This window comes from Mauremys reevesii, linkage group 1, assembly GCF_016161935.1.
Source record: "Mauremys reevesii isolate NIE-2019 linkage group 1, ASM1616193v1, whole genome shotgun sequence".
NCBI classification, from domain to species: Eukaryota; Metazoa; Chordata; order Testudines; family Geoemydidae; genus Mauremys; species Mauremys reevesii.
The window spans coordinates 235,735,578-235,752,966 of record NC_052623.1 but is presented as its reverse complement, the minus strand read 5'-3'; the positions used below and the strand labels follow the sequence as shown (position 1 = coordinate 235,752,966).

The 17,389-nt window shown below is 44.0% G+C and overlaps 1 protein-coding gene across 10 annotated transcripts in view; it reads right to left on the bottom strand.

Moving 5' to 3' along the window:
* Positions 1 to 17,389, bottom strand: part of PHF21B (PHD finger protein 21B) — a 214,773-nt gene that overhangs the window by 155,462 nt on the left and 41,922 nt on the right. The window lies entirely within an intron of this gene.

The following is a 17,389-nucleotide window of genomic DNA, read 5'->3' as shown; positions in this document are numbered from 1 at the left end:
CGCGGGCGCCACAGCACTGCGAGCACGGAGCCCGCTGCAGTTATGGCCATTGTCAACTCCTCGCACCTTATCGTCCACCTCTTCCACAGTCAGCTGCTGAGAAATAGGGCTACTTTTCAATGGTGCTGCGAGCACTGGTGGACCATGGGGGACGTTTTACCAACATCAACGTCGGGTGGCCGGGCAAAGTTCATGATGCGCGTGTTTTCAGGAACTGTGCTCTGTTTAGACGCCTGCAGGAAGGTAGTTTCTTCCCGGACCACAAAATAACTCTTGGGGATGTGCAGATGCCTACAGTGATCCTCGGGGACCCAGCCTACCCGCTAATGCCCTGGCTCGTGAAGTCCTATGCAGGTGCCTTGCACAGCGACAAGGAACTCTTCAAGTACCAGCGAGCAGCGTGACCTGTGACTGTTCAGTTTCTTTACAGAGAAGCTGAACCTGCCCCTGTTTCTTTACCAAGTTACTGTTGACTAGCATCTGCAGTTACATACCCCGTCCACCCCGCTTCCCCCACTTCCAACACACGTTTAAAAATAAAATACATGTTCCACTGTAACTTTACAAAGGTTTCTTTATTGATGACTTTGCATTAAATGGTTGAAACTGGGACGCAGACTGTGCTGGGTAGGGTATGCGGTGATGTAAAGACCACCTCTAAACTCGAGGAATGACAGGCTCCTGCTCCCAGACCGGTCTGCAGTGCCGGACTGGTTGTTTCAACAGAGCCTGCCATCCCTCCTTTTTGGGACTCTGTGTGCGGGGGCTATGTGGCCTTGTGGCGGGGGAGGACGGATACAGATTCCTCTGCTGCGTGGCTCTGTGGTCCAGGACAGGGACCGTTGCATGAGATCTGTAACCACCCTCCCCCGCTACAAAGTCACATACCCCCCCACCCACACAGAACCTGCAAACCACCTCCCATACCGACCAGGGTGCCTACTGACTGCACTGTGTGTGTGACCTGCTGCTGATCCTGCCCCCGTCTCTGTACCCTGCTAAAGGTGACTGTCCTATGCAATACCCTACCCCCTTCCCCACCCACCCACCCCTTCAAATGCAGCGTTGTGTAAAAAAGCATGACGGAAACAGTAATTAACAGCAAAGTATTTTTAATAATTAACCAGACAGTCAGGGGATGAAACTGGGATTGGGGCTAGGGTGAGTCAGGAAGGGAAGGAATTCTCAAAAATTAGGGTATGAGAGCTTTTGGGTACTTGAGCACTCTGCTGGGGTGCAGTGACAGTTTTCACGGCCCCTGGCGCCACTCCTTCTGGTTACTTTGGGTGATGGGAGGTATGGGACTTTGTTGCGGGGGAGGGCGGTTGCAGATACACTGCGGGGGGGCTCTGTCCTCCTGGCTGCGGTCCTGCAGAACATCCACAAGGCGCCGGAGCGTGTCCATTTGCTCCCTCATTAGTCCAAGCAGCGTTTGAGTTGCCTGCTTGTCTTCCTCACGCCACCTCTCCTCCCATTCGCTGTGTGAGCGCTGGTACAGAGAGAGGGTCTCCCTCCACTGGCTCTGCTGGTCCGCCTCGGCTCGGGAGCACCCCATAACTTCAGCGATCATCTCGTCCCGTGTCTTTCTCTTTCGCCGCCTAATCTTTGCCAGCCTCTGTGAGGGGGATGCTGTGGCAGGTCTGGAGACAGTCGAAGCTGTGTGATGGGAAAAAGGTAGTGAATTCCTTGCAAAGATACATTTTTCCGAACAATGAACACAGTCTAGTCTGTGTCTGTGAACAACACCATGCACAGCACCTATCTCGTCCGCACTCCTGCAGCAGGCAATCCTGAAAGCATAAACTCTGCCCCTGTTCCACCCCATCGCAGTGTCCCCCGACCCTTGCACTTCTGGGTTGAGATCCCAGTGCCTGATGGTGCAAATTTCATTGTCGCGGGTGGTTCTGGGTAAATGTAGTCAGTCATTCCTTCCTCCGGGAAAGCAACGCCAGACAATCATTTCGAGCCTGTTTTCCCTGGATTGCCCTGGCATACGCCATAGCGTGGCAACCATGGAGCCTGTTTTGCCTTTTGTCACTGTCACCATATGTGTACTAGATGCCGCGGACAGAGGCGATTCAGCAGTGCTACACAGCAGCATTCATTTGCTTTTGCATGACAGCAGAGATGGTTATCAGCCATATTGCACCATCAACCACGCCAATGTAAATTGGCAAGGTGATGACGGGTAGCTGTCCTATTGCACTACACCTTCTGCTGCTGTCATAGGTGCCCCTGGCTGAGATCAGCCGGGGGCGCAAAAGACAAAACTGGGAATGACTCCCTGAGTCAATCCCTCCTTTATGGTATCTAAAAATAGAAACAGTCCCGCCTAGAATATGGGGCAACTGTACTAGGGTTGCAGTGTATCAGAGAACTACAGAGCACAGCCGCTCTGTGTCAGATCCCGCAGGAATGACGAGCTGCGTGCCATTCACAGGGGGTGCCCCTGCAACAACCCCACCTGTTGCTTCCCTCCTCCTCCAGCCTTCCTGGGCTACCGTTGTAGTGTCCCCCCATTTGTATGCTGAAGTAATAAGGAATGCAGGAATAAGAAACAGTGACTTGTTAGGAAAATGAAATGAGGGTAAGGCAGCCTCCAGCTGCTATGATAGTCCACGCAGTACAGAATCTTTTCTTTACACATGAAGGGTGGGGGCTGATGGAGCTCAGCCCCCTGTTGCTATGATGAAGACGGTTAGCAGGCCGTCTATTTATGGGCTGATGACGAGGACAGGTAGCAGTCCTATTGCACCACACCATCTATCGCAAGGCTGATGATGAGGACGGGTACCAGTCATTTTGCACCGTCAGTCACCCATGAGGCGGGGGAGGAGGGGCGAGGATGCTACCGTAGCGTGCCGCAGCATCGTGTCTACCAGCAGCATTCAGTACACATAGGGTGACATTTAAAAGAGTCAAGAGACGATTTCTTTCCCTTTTCCTTTTGGGGGTGGGGGTGGCTGTACATTGACTATCTATGCCCTGAACCACCGCGGACACTGTGTTTGACCCTAGAAGCATTTGGAGCTCAGCCAAGAATGCAAATGATTTTCGGACACAGCGGGAACTGTGGGATAGCTTGCGTCCTCATTCCCCCATGAGCGTCCATTTGATTCTTTGGCTTTCCGTTACACTTGTCACGCAGCAGCGTGCCGACTCTCTGCTATGCCGTCTGTCCGGAGATTTTTTAAAAATACTTTGGACCAGGCGTAACATTACGGTAATTTTCCTAATTAGATGCAGGAGTCGCAGAGCGAGATCGCCCTGAGGAGGGTCACTGAAGGAGATAGAGAGCGCATGCTGCGTGAAAGCCAGCACAAACCAGGGGCCTATGCAGCCGTGCTCGAGGAGGCAATGCTCCCTGAGTACCTCATGAAAGCCTGGCGCGGAAAGGTGTGCTACCACGGAGCACCCAATAAGGCAGCTCTCCCCAGGAACCTCCTGCGGAGGCTTTTCAATTACCTCCAGGAGAGCTTTGTGGAGATCTCCCAGGAGGATTTCTGTTCTATCCCCATATATAGAGAGACCTCCTTTACACATAGTTCAGATTCCTGTTCCATTAATAATAAAAGTTTACATGTTTAAAGCACTTACCGACTGCTCCTTCCCCTGATTCAGGGTCCGGGTTAACGGCCGGGGAGGGTTGTTGGGGGATCTCCGTGAGGGTGCTGAAGAGATCCTGGCTGTTGGGGAAACCAGCATTGTAAGCGCTGTCGCCTGCCTCGTCCTCCACAAACCCTTCCTCATCTTCCCCGTCCGCGAACATCGCCGAGGAACTGGCCGTCGACACTGTCCCATTGTCAGAGTCCACGGTCACTGGAGGGGCAGTGGTGGCAGGCTCTGTAGCATCCGTTTGCCGCTTTGATTTTTTGGTAGCCTTGTCTGGGGTCCTTGATTTTCACACGGCGCTGCGTTGCATCCCGCCTGTATCCTCTGTCTCTCATGGCTTTGGAGACATTCCCGTAGGTCTTTGCATTCCGTTTGTTGGAGCGCAGCTCCGAAAGCACAGACTCCTCGCCCCACACACCGATCAGATCCAAGACTTCCCGGTCAGTCTATGCTGGGTCCCTCTTTCTATTCAGAGATTACATGAACTCCTCTGCTGGAGAGCTCTGCGTTGCTGCCGGTGCTGCTGAGCTCGCCCCGATGTCCAACCACAAAATGAGATTCTAACTGTCCAGACAGGAAAAGGAATTCAAATTTTCCCGGGACTTTTCCTGTGTGGCTGGTCAGAGCATCCAAGCTCAGACTGCTGTCCAGAGCATCAACAGAGTGGTGCAGTGTGGGATAGCTCCCGGAGCTACTAAGTTCGATTTGCATCCACACCTAGCCTAATTCGACATAGCCATGTCGAATTTAGCGCTACTCCCCTCGTCGGGGAGGAGTACAGAATTCGAACTAAAGAGCCCTCTATGTCGAATTAAATGGCTTCCTGGTGTGGACGGGTGCACGGTTAATTCGAATTAACACTGCTAAATTTGAATTAAAGTCCTAGTGTAGACCAAGCCTAAGGTGTCACCGGACTCCTTGTTATTTTTGTAGATACAAACTAACACAGCTACCGCTCTGATATTTAATACATTTGGGGTTCTTTTTATTTGCCTTCTTGTTTTCTGAGCCTTCTGGATGCACTTGGGTTGCATTTTTTAGCTTCTTTCCATAACCCTGTGAGCTAGAAACTTTCTTTTTTTAAATGAAAGCTGAGATTCTCATCGAATCACTTGTCTCCTGGAGCTGAGGCTTAAAGCAAAACATCCAATATCACAGGAGTCATGAGAAAATCATGAGTGTGGCTACACAGTCAAAAGTATGCATCAAAGAATATTGTGGTGCTGTAAATTAATTAATTAGACCTGAGTTCAAATCCTGATTTAGGTCACAAGCAGAAACAAGTGTTTTGTCTCATCCTAGTCTCCATAAATCCACATAGGAAAACTATCAGCACAGTTTGGAACAAGTATCAGTCTCTGTTCAGAAGAGCCCCACAACAGTAATAATAGGGTCCTGCCATTATGACAGTGATGCACTACTAGCACAGCCATAAAGGAGAAAATCTGCAGAGTGCCTGCCTAAATTAAGCTTGGCTCTTGCCAGTGTTTCACTTTGACAAGTACCAGGTCTGCTTCCAAATTAAAAACTACAAAGGTGTGCACTTCTGCAAACTAGAGAAGTGGGAAAAGGTCTCTGGAAATTCCTGTACTGGAGCCACCTTCTTTGATATGCTCTGTGCTCCTCACAATCCTTCTACTGCCAGGTCACCAAAGCATTTGATTGTGCAGTGCATTCCATGCCTCTTTATAATAGGGTGAGTAGTTCTGACACAAAATGAAGAAGAAAAACCCACAACACTAAGTCGGCGCTGACATAGATCAGCCGCAAACTTCTCCAAATGAATTTAGGTGATCAGTGAGCTGCGATGGCATTTCTTCTATTTCTAGTCCTGCCAAAAACTCAGATTAGAGACACTCACTCTTTGAATTGACCCTGAGTACCTAGTGCAAAGAAAAAAGCTGGGTTTTCCCCCTTTCTCACACATGACATTCTCTCCCAGCTAATCCTGAATCCTGTGCCAATATGACACAGAGTAATAAATTCACAGGAGTGTCTGATGGCAAATCAGCAAATTCAGACAGAAAGAGTTACTAAATTCAGTCTGATTAACCAATACAATACATTCTAATGACCAAGTAGCATGGACCAATATTTATCAGTGCATGCAGTCGAGCTGATCAGAATACAGAACCCTTCTTTGTGCATAGAAGAGATAGTCTGTTATCACACTGCAGCTTGTCTTTCACACCACATGCACCACTTACTACATAACGGAAGCAAAGCTTAGCAATTTTATTCAGCTGCTCTGCCACAAAAACTCAATTTAAAAATGGCATTATTGTAACTTGTGGATATGGATCCCATTAACTAGCTCCTTGTCACTTCCCTGAAGCACCATTTCTTCACATTTAAGTTACAGTTTTCGTGGGAGCTTTTTCCCCCTGTATTATCTCTGACTAAACTTTTTATCTGCTTCACTGTACTTTCTCCGTCCCTCTGGCATCTTGAGGCCCAGAGACATGTTGTCAGAAGCCTGCTTGTTCACAGGACATGCAAGTCCTTGCCTGCTGCAAAGGGGGTCTCCCAGTGTACAATGGCAGCTTAAAGCCACATCATTGCTTTCCAAGGCTCTCCACAGGTAATAGATGCTAAATATAGAGCTGGTTTTCAAGCCTGCAGAGGTACTTTCAGCTCAACAACAGATGATTTCAACCCACCTAAATGTGAGATGGGAGGATTATTTTTTGCAAGCCTGTCCTCTGCTATCCAGGTATTTATATCATACTCATCTCCGTATCATCATAGAACGTGAGTGTTCCCCTGAAGCACTTGAGTGTCTCTCTAGTCTTCTGAAATAAGAGCTAGAATATTCACCAATGCAAGGTACTGCACTATTGTTAAAGTTCTGCCAGCATTTCCATTCAAAACTCACTTTTATCAGGGGTTTATAGTTCAGCTATTTAAAAACAAATCACTATGCGTTAAAACGTGGGAAGCAGCATCAGTCCTGCCAAATATTAACTTTATCATTTTGCAGGAGAGGAAGTGTAACAGAAGAACAGATGTTTATTTTAATATATTCACATACTGCAGTACAGTATCAATTGAAAAGGGTACTCTGTGAGGTACAACCTGGCCCCCATTCAGTCTTTACGCTTCAGTCTGTCAAGTCCCCACTGATATAGTGGCCCACAGGCTGCTATCTTGCCTCAGAACCTGAATCAGTTCCAGCAAGGTGATGATTTGCCTCCCCACCACACCTTAAATTGAGCAATCAGCCAGACCCAAGACTTGGGCTGTGATGTTTAAAATCCTTATCACTTTTCTATGGCCACAGATCTGTGATGGTGCAGTTCTGTTGTGCAGAAAAGATTTATATGAGGTATTTTCATGGGGATGGGATGTTTGCTTACTATTTATATTTTACTCAGCTCAGTCACAGAGTCCTGCACAGCTGGGTTCGGGTTGGTCACATCGGAATGGGGAAAGGGCAGGGGTGCAGCAGGCAGAATCAACATTATGTGGATCGATCAGCCATTGCTCACCACAGAATGGGAGCACAGGAGTTATGGTGGCTACAGCAGCTTTTGGTTTCCTGCAGGGGCGGCTCTAGGTATTTTGCTGCCCCAAGCATGGTAGACAGGCTGCCTTCGGCAGCTTGCCTGCGGGAGGTCCCTGGTCCCGCGGATTCGGCGGCACGCCTGCGGGAGGTCCGCCAAAGCCGCGGGACCAGCGGACCCTTCGCAGACATGCCGCCGAAGGCAACCTGCCTGCCGCCCTCGCCTTGGCGTGCTGGTGCCTGGAGCCGCCCCTGGTTTCCTGGGATGAAAAGATTCCTAACCTCCCTTCTGCTCCCACTAATCTCCTGACTACTTGGGCTTGGCACAAGAAGCAGGATCTAGCCCATAATGGGATAAAAATATAATGGGGAAAAAATGATACATGGGATGATGTGGATTGAACAAAATGGCCTTAGCATTTTAAAAGGGTTTGTATTCACCTAAAAATAATAGGTTAAAATAAGTATTCTTATTTGCATTAATAAATAATAATAATTTCTTCTTATCTAGAGATTTTCATCAGTAAACCTCAAAGCATTTTACCCAGGGAAGTAAATATAATTATCCCCGTTTTACATATGGAGAAACTGAGGCCCAGGGAGGTGCAATGACTTGCCCATGGTGATCAACAAGCCAGTGGCAGAATGCAGAAAAGAACCCATGTTTCCTGAGCCCCAGGCCAGCACTCTATATACCAGACCACACTGCCCACCCTTAGAATATTAAGAATGAAAGAATTTTTTAAATAAAATGCATTTAAATTTTAAGGTCTTTGGACATAGGGTCTGTCTCATATAGGTTTATACAGTGCCTAGCACAATGGGGCCCTAATTTTGACTGAGTTTGGTAGATGACGCCGTAACATCAATAGTATTGACCACTGATGTTGTTTGCTTACTATTTATATTTTACTCAGCTCAGTCAGTGAACACCTGGACAGGTCAGTTTCACTTTTCTATTTATAGACTGTTTGTCAAGCACTAGCACAATGCTGTTGTGTTTCTGTACTGTTGTGCACCACCCTTCAGCCCTGTGGGGGAATATTTAGACTCCAGATCTTTAAAAAATATCTTTAATTAAAAATAAAACAATACATTCATCAAAACTGTTTGATTTGTATTAAATTTTAGAAAACGTTTAAAAATATTGGAGAGGTGGGGGAGAAAGATCAAAACTACTAAATAGAGTCTCTTTAAAAACAAATATAAACATGAGAAGATATTTTATTCTTTAAAGGGCATATAGTGCATCAACCTTAGTTTAAGAACTATTATTATATCCAACATTACCTGATTCTCAAATCATCTATCTGTTGCACTTCCATGCTCTATGTATGTGAAGTCAATCATACATATTTTATTGTGCCCATTGTTTTTATACAATTTTAATTTTTAAAAATCTGAAATATGCGATTATTAATTTAGGTAAGGAACTGTTAGAATCTTGTGTGATTTTTGATGTCACATACACTTTCCTAAGGAATTTTAAAAGAAATCAAAATAAATTAATAAACATATCATACTACAGTGAATAAAAATCCTTATCCTACAAACATAATTTTTAAAAAATGTTAAAGTAATACTCAATAATAGACTACATGTTATGACTAAGTATACTACATACTAGTTAAGGCCCAAGTCCTGCAAAGCCTTACGGAAGTGTTTAACTTCACTCAAGTGAGTAGCCCAGTTACTTTGATGGGATTTCTCAGGTTCTTAAAGTTAAGCAGATGTGTAAGGGTTTGTAGGATCAAGGTCTGAGGGTTCATGTACATTGCCCGCAGTGTGCTGCACTGTAACTGCCACATGTGGACGTTACAGGCACGAATGAAAAGGTTCTTATTTTGACTACATTAATGTGAGCAAGGAAAATTTTAGTCCATGCCAACAGCGTCCATACAGAATAGTTACAGTGCAGCTCTTTGGTGCACACTGCTATTTCATACCCCTGCAGTCTGAACTGTGGGGCGGTACAGTCATAGCCTTAGTCTATACACAGCAGTAGCTCCTTCAGAAATCTCTGGGCGTGCTCTTTGAAAATAGTGCACTTCCTCATTCACGTACCATGACCTGAGTGAAAACCCACCAGAGTTCAAGGGCCTGATCCAAAACCCACTGAAATCAATGGAAAAATTCCCATTGATTTTACTGAGCTTTGGAATGGGCCTGTATAGCAGTGTTAAGAAATGAAGCTCCCCATTTTGCTTTAGTTGCTAGTGATGTCCTCAACTGTGCTAGGGAACACACAGGTCCAAACGTTCCAAACCTGACAGTTAAAATCATTTCAGTTCACATTTAAATAACATTGAGACTAGACTGGAGTGACTCTGATTCTGAAAGTTCATGCCTTTTGAAAAAATATGGGTCCAGATCTGTATCCAAAATGTGTAGTTAAAGCCCATTTCAGATGAAGACTTACATGAACCAAAACTAGAAAAGGAATTCTGAGTGCTGAGCTGATTATCTTTTCACATACACCTGTTTTATATTGGTGTAACTCCATTCATGTCAATAGAGTTACTCCTACCATCAACGCAAGTGAGAACAGAATCACTCTCTCCATCCTTATCTTAAGCACAATGGGTTAGATCCTGAAGTTGTCTTGTAGCCAAGTGTGTCACTGTGTGCAGAAATCCATGTGTAAAACAAGTGCAGTAATGAATAGGGTCTTGTTCTACTTGTTAAGTTTCCTCAGATTTTATTGGTATGTGTTTATTAAGCATAATTTTCACGAAGTATTTGTGTTGGACCCTGACAAATCAACTGGAAAAAAATATTCAAAATCCAAGAGAAACTGGAAAAATATTAAATGCAGATTATGAGGTGCCACAGCAACATAGCCAATTTACCAACAGCCTTACCAGGACACAGCCAAGAAGGCAACTCCAAAGTTGCCAGTGTAACCGCCTGTGCAGCTTGACCAAAATATTGAAGAGAAAAGCATCCAAGCTTTGAGTGCCATCAAAAGCAGAAAAGGTCTCATAATATTATGCACTTCTAGAGCACCTTCAAGTTTGGATCTCAAATCTTTTCACAAATATTAATTAATTAGCACTCTCAACTTCCTGTGACGGAGGTATAATTATGCTTGTTTCAGAGATCAATAAACTGAGTGGCTTACCCATGGTTATACAGGCGTGGTTTAACTGTCACTTGAAGCCAATGGAAAGAAAGATTCCCATACTCTTCAATGGGAGCTAGCATGGGCCCAGAGTGAGCGAGCCACAAGGCTGGCAACTGTACCCTGGAGTCCCGAGTCCCATTCCTGTACTCTAAGCATTAGACAGCACTTCCAAAGGGCTTTTGTAACATTTGTGAATGGAGGTTCTAAAGCCATGGGACCTCAAGTTAGTAAGGTGTATGCCTTGGTAAGAAATGAAGGTCAAACATACTCACTACAGAACTGCCATTCATACCAGGCTGTCTTCACAGAATCACAGAACTGGAAGGGAACTTGAGAGGTCATCTAGTCCAGTCCCCTGCACTCATGGCAGGACTACGGTAATTATTATCTATTATCTACTCCCGGTTCTCAACTGGGGGTACATGTACCCCTGGAGATACACAGATGTCTTCCAGGGGGTACATCAATTCATCTAGATATTTGCCTAGTTTTACAGCAGGCTACATAAAAAGCACTAGTGAAGTCTGTACAAACTAAAATTTTATGTAGACAATGACTTGTTTATACTGCTCTATAATACACGGTAATGTAAGTACAATATTTATATTCCAATTGATTTTATAATTATATGATAAAAATGAGAAAGTAAGTGATTTTTCTGTAACAGCATGCTGTGACACTTCTGAATTTTTATGTCTGATTTTGTAAGCAAGTAGTTTTTAAGTGAGGTGAAACTTGGGGGTACGCAAGACAAATCAGACTCCTGAAAGGGGTACAGTAGTCTGGAAAGGTTAAGAGCCACTGATCTAGACAATCCCTGACAGGTGTTTGTCTAACCTGCTCTTAAAAATCTCCAGTGATGGAGATTCCACAACCTCCCTAGGCAATTTATTACAGTGCTTAACCACCCTATTTTTCCTAATGTCCAACCTAAACCACTCTTGCTGTATTTTAAGTCCACTGCTTCTCGTCCTATCCTCAGAGGTTAAAGAGGACCATTTCTCTCCTTCCTTCTTGTAACAACCTTTTATGTACTTCAAAACTTTTATCATGTCCCCTCTCAGTCTTCTCTTCCCCAGACTAAACAAACCCAATTTTTTCAGTCTTCCCTCAGAGATCATGTTTTCTAAACCTTTAATTATTTTTGTTCCTCTTCTCTGGGCTTTCTCCAATTTGTTCACATCTTTCCTGAAACGTGGCGCCCAGAACTGGGCACAATACTCCAGTTCAGGCTATATCAGCATGGAGTAGAGAGGAAGAATTACTTGTCGTGTCTTGCTTACAACACTTCCTCTGAAAGCATATGCACAGTATTCCCCTTTTATTAAAAATAGAGAACATTTTCTTATGTGAGGGAAGTATGAGGGAATGTACTTCTCATACTGTCAAATGAAACAGATCTTGAGATTGGGGAAACTGGCACTGACACTCCCACACATAAAGATTCTTCCAAAGAGAATCTTTCTAAAGTGGGTCAATGTTGCAAGACAGTATGAGAATGATTCTGAATCCTCTCCCCTCAGCAAGTTTTGTGTGAATACACACTAAGGCACTGTTCCCAGAACTCCTGCAATTTACGCGCTCATTGGGAGGTCTGAGTGGCAAGGAATTCAGAACTGCAAGCTCCAGGTAGTCCAGTGCCAACCAGTTTGGGGCGAAACGTGATTTCCTCTAAGAGTGAACATTTCTGAGTAGATATTGAAAAAAAACTGGCCTCACCTAATGCCTATTACTTTACTGAGTTTCTTGTAGAAAAGAAAAAAAATCTATTTTCCTTTTTTAATCCCAAACGCTAATTAAATGAATAAAAGAGGTTTGAATTCTACACACACACACACATTAAAAAAGTCACAATGGTGTTTAAAATACCCTTCCACTATACTGTGCATGAAAAGACAACATCTGAGCATCAATATTCCCCTTTGCAAATCAAATAACTCTTTGAACACTTCACTGTAATTAATTGATACATTTTGGCACCCCACAGCACCAGCAAAAAAAAAGAGAGAGAAAAAGTGGACAAACAGCCTGAATCTTAACAAAGACCATAGAAAGGCTGGCTGTGGGGGAGTCTTTTCTTCTTGTACATCCTGTACTTATTCTGTCTGCACTCACCCTGGATCCTGAAAACAATGGACCAATTTCCGTGGCAAAGGACACACAGGGAGATTTTATAGAGGGAGTATTTGTCTTCCAAACCTCTTCTTTCAAAATGTTAGTGCAAGCGGGCTTGGCAATTAGGCATGGCAAAAACAAACAAAACAAAGCAAAAAAAAAAACAAAACACCCAAACCAACCAACCAACCAATAGTATGTTCTAATGATCTTTTAAGAACTGAGACCAAAAAGCTGTAGCCCTATTTGCAACGCTTACTCACATAACTGGAGTAAGATTTGCAGGATTAGGTCCTTGGCCATCAGTGAAAGTCCCATTTTGGAGGCTATTGTGTTATGCAGAACTATTAGGCTGCTAGAGAGAACTTGCAAGTTGCAGCTGCAGTAATCATACTAAAGAACTATTACACAGACAGATATATTACCTTGTCATTGAGTCTGTTTTGCAGTTCTATGCAGGCTTTTCTTTACATTAAGATAGAATGGGAAAGCTCTAGGTTTTAATCAGCCTAATGCAACTGGCGGTTAAGAGGGTCACATAAAAACAAAAAGTAAGTTAAGGATTCTTTTTTGGCCAACTTTTAATTAAAGGAAGGGAGATGAGTTTTGAAATGAGAATCAAGTGAGCCCTGTGGGGACATGTTTGGGACGCAAAGCTCAACACTTATGCAATGCCTCAATGCACCAAGAACGGGGAAGGACAACTACTGCCAGGGTGCAATGCCGACCTGATTTACTACAGCTTCTGCTTCAAGTGGTCGTCAGAGCAAGTTCAGGCACGGTTCATCATTATTATTTCATCAATTAAATGCACTATGCTCAGCTGGCATCCAGTGAAGTAGGCTGTCACAGATGCATCCAAATCCAGGTCAAAGGGGGTCTTTGTTCTTCCAAAAAAAAAAAAAAAATTCACTGTGGAATGAGATGCTTCATGCTAATCAAAACAGAAATGATGGAAAAACAAAACCTTACACTCTAGCGAAGTTGACCAAGGGGAAAAGAAAGCATCTTTTTGTCTCTCGTTATTCACTGGAAGCACTTTATCTTCTTGGGTTCAAAGAAAGTTCCATTAGGCAGAAATGCAAGGCTCTGCAATACTTCAGCAAAATGCCCTTACTGAAAAAGGAAAGGAAGGGGTCCTAGGCACTTGAGTTATTTTTGCTCCCTGCCCCAAAATATTTATTTCTGAACGCAACAAACATAAGGGTGAAAGAAGCTTCTCGGCCTCTGGAATGCACTCGAGATTTCACCTGATCTCAATGCCTCTGCTACAGACTGTTTTGATATTCCCAAGTGCAGATACAGGTATAGTGACTTCAACAGACCCAAAACACACAGAGTGTTCTTTGGGTCTTAAGCAGCCATCTGCAACTCTCCTTTATGAGCCACATCACTACAACTGAAAGGAGACTGAGGTGTTGCTTCTATTTTTGAAACATACCTTTCCTTTACTCCAGAATCTATTTTTATATAATCTCACAAACAGATAAGCGAGTAGTCAGCTCTACTGGCCTTTGAAATATAGTGGTTTTGCAGCTGTTTAATGTTAGTTTACTGTCCACTGAGGAGGACTGATGGTGATTATTTGAATCATCCAATAGATCAGGGGTGGGCAAACTACGGCCCGCAGGCCACATCCAGCCCCTCCCATACCCCAACCCCCTTCCACAGCCCTGATCCCCCTCCTGCCCTCCAAATCCCTCCATTCCAACCCAGAGCACCCTCCTACACCCCAAACCTTTCATCCCCAGCTCCACCCCAGAGCATGCACCTCCAGCTGGCGCCCTCAAACCACCACCCCTCCCGCACCATGAACTCCTCATTTCTGGCCCACCCCAGAGCCCACACCCCCAGCCAGACCCCTCACCCCCTCCTGCACCCCAACCCCAATTTCGTGAGCATTCATGGCCCGCCATACAATTTCCATACCCAGATGTGGCCCTCGGGCCAAAAAGTTTGCCCACCCCTGCAATAGACTGTGCAGTTTTTGAAGGAGTTAGGCAGATTTCTTTATACCAAATGTTTATAGATTTGGAACCAAGTTCTGTTGGTTTATACCATGGATATTCTCATTTGTTCCAAGTCATTATATCTATGGCTTTATACTACATTGATTGTAAGGCTAGGTGAAAAATATGTTTTCTTTTCATTGGTTATCTGCTGACAAATAACCACTATTAATCTTGGCTCTCCATCTGAGACTTGAGGATTTCTCTCCTCTCTCCTTCAGAAATTTAAATCAGAAGTCATTTCAGAAGAGGAGGTGGAGGAGCAATTCTCATGTATTAGCCAATGAACAAAGATCTGAAAGACACGGGAGCCAGCAGGCATTTTTAAACTAAAAGTCTATCCCACACCACTGACAGGACAGTGTTAGATCATGAGAAGTGGCTTCATCTGGACTGCTATACAAGAAAGGCAGGTCAAGAGGCCGCATTCTGCACTGTGAAGGATTATCAGTATTAGCTGCTTGAAAATAAATATCAATACAGAAAATCACAATAATCAATAATTGTTCCAAGCCTAATTGCCAGCCATTCTCCACTCATACCACTGCCAATATCATTAATAAAAAGCATAACAGGTCTGATCCTTCTCCCATTGAAATCAATAACTAAACTGCCAAGCAGATCGGGGTGCAGGTCATAGCAACATGATATTATTATTCTTCCACTCTTTTTCTTTTACACAAACTCCTAGTCAAAGATGGCATTAACTGCAGCGGTTTGCTTCTGCTATTCACAAAGCCGCTATAGAGCCATATATGGCAGAAGAGGTTGGACAAAATGAAATACTGGTAGTATATAGATCTCCAATATTCAGAAATAATAATTCAGAATCACAATTATTGCATTTCTATAGCACCTTCCATCCCTGGATCACAGAGCACTCACACATACATTAATTCTTTCAATCAATCAAGTAGATAAGTAACATCATCCTCATTTTACAGAATTGGAAACTGAGGTCCAGAGAAACTATGTGACTTGCCCAAGGTCACAGAGGAGGGCTTGGTCCAGCAAACCCATTCACATCAATGGGAGGTCCATAAGGGCGGCCTAACTTGCAAGATTAGGCCTGAAGACTGTAGCAGAACCATGAATAGGCTGTAGATCAGTCAACAAGACCATTCTTCCTCTCAGATGTGGGCTCAATCATACAGTCCTCCCTTAGTCTTTAATAACTCAGGCAAAACATAATGGGAGTTTTGCCTAAGCAAGGCCTACACGGTTTGACCCATTGCTACTTGGATGAGTAAAGGTAGATCAGCCACTTCTATTCATCTTGTCTCATAAAGAGAAGAACAAGGGGTTCCTCAAAGAAACTGAAAGGAGGCAAATTTTAAAATGACATAAGGAAATACTTTTTTTACATGGCTTACAAGTCAGCCCGTGAAACTCACCACCAAAAGGTATCAATAAAAAAGCCAAAAGCTTAGAAAGATTCAAAACAAGACTGGCTATTTATACAGATAATGTTAATTTCCAGAGCTTTTAAAAAAAAAATGAGGAAAGGATATAAACTCCCATACTTCAGGGCACAAGCAAATCTCTAACTGATGGGGGTTAGGAAGAAACTCCCTCTGGGAGAAAGTGATTCCATAACTGTCCTACTGCAGGGTTCCTGGCACCTTCCACTGGAATAGCTGGTGCTGGCCACTGTCAGAGACAGGATACTGGACTAGAGGGACCTAAGGGCTGATACAATTTGGCAATTCCTAGGTTTCTAAAACTATTTAGTAATAACAAACAGCAAACAAGATGCTATAATAAACTATCCATTTTTTATGTATATACTTACATTTAGAAATGCTAAGTAACTCTGGGCCCTATCACCCCCTTCTCTCCCATGAGTGGAGTTATCCAGATATACCAGCCCAAGAGCAAGGAACAGGAGTGGTGCCACCCCACATCATCAGTCCTTCCTGACTATGTATAGGATCAGTGGGGTTCAGGATCCATGCAGGGAGGAGGTTGTTGCTGGGCCAAGTGCACAGTTACTAAGCTAGAAATATTATTAATTATTATGAATTAGTACCAAGAGGCCCCAGCTGAGATCAGGGCCCCACTGTGCTAGACATGGTACAAACACACAAGAGACAGTCCCTGCCCTGAAGAGCCTGCAATCTAAACAGACAAGACAGATGCAGGAACAAAGAGGGGGAACAAAGATGTGAAGTGACTTGCCTGAGGTCTAACTGCAAGTCAGTGGCCAAGCCAGGTTTAAAACCCTGGGTTTAAATACTGGTTCCATTTAAGCCAATGGAAGCTTTGCCATTGACTTCAGTGGAGCCAGGATTTCATCCTAACTGTGAGTAGCTGCAGGGACAGAATTGCCCTGGGTTAGTTAAAGCTGACCCTGTCAGCATTGATTTACTCACCTCCTTCCTCCCATTTGTTGGAATAAAACAAAGGTGAATGCTTCAAAATATGCTACACCCCCCTATAAATTTGTGCAATACTATGCTATATAATCTAAACTATTTTTACCATACACGCATCCTTGAAACAGGGAAGAATTTATGACATTTAATAAGATCTATGCTACTATTCACTTTGAAGATGTGAAATTATCTGCCGGACTCAGAGATTAACTTTTCTGTTCCCTTTAGAACCAAGAACTACAGATCATCCAAGGATGCTGGGAGCTGTAGTCTCTCTGAAATGTGCTGTTGCTTCCAGAGAGCGTCCTAGCAATTCCTTACTTTCTGTGTGACCTCCCAAGAGAAACTACAGCTCTCAATATCCCTTGAAACGTTATAATTGCTCTATTGTATCCTGTTCACCATCACACTATATAATCACCTCAATAGAATGTTACTCCCAAAGGCTCCGTCCACATTGCAAATTGGGCCAGATCCAAAAAGTGTCTTGAAGAACCAAATCTTGAAAACCAGTACAGGTTAAACAGTTGGTTTCCTAGGTAGGAAACTACGTTCCAGAGCAGTTTAAAGCAACCACTTAAAATTATTTCCCTTCAATACACAGGCCTGCACAATAGGGTTAAACAAAGTGGATTTTAAGTTTACATCTTGA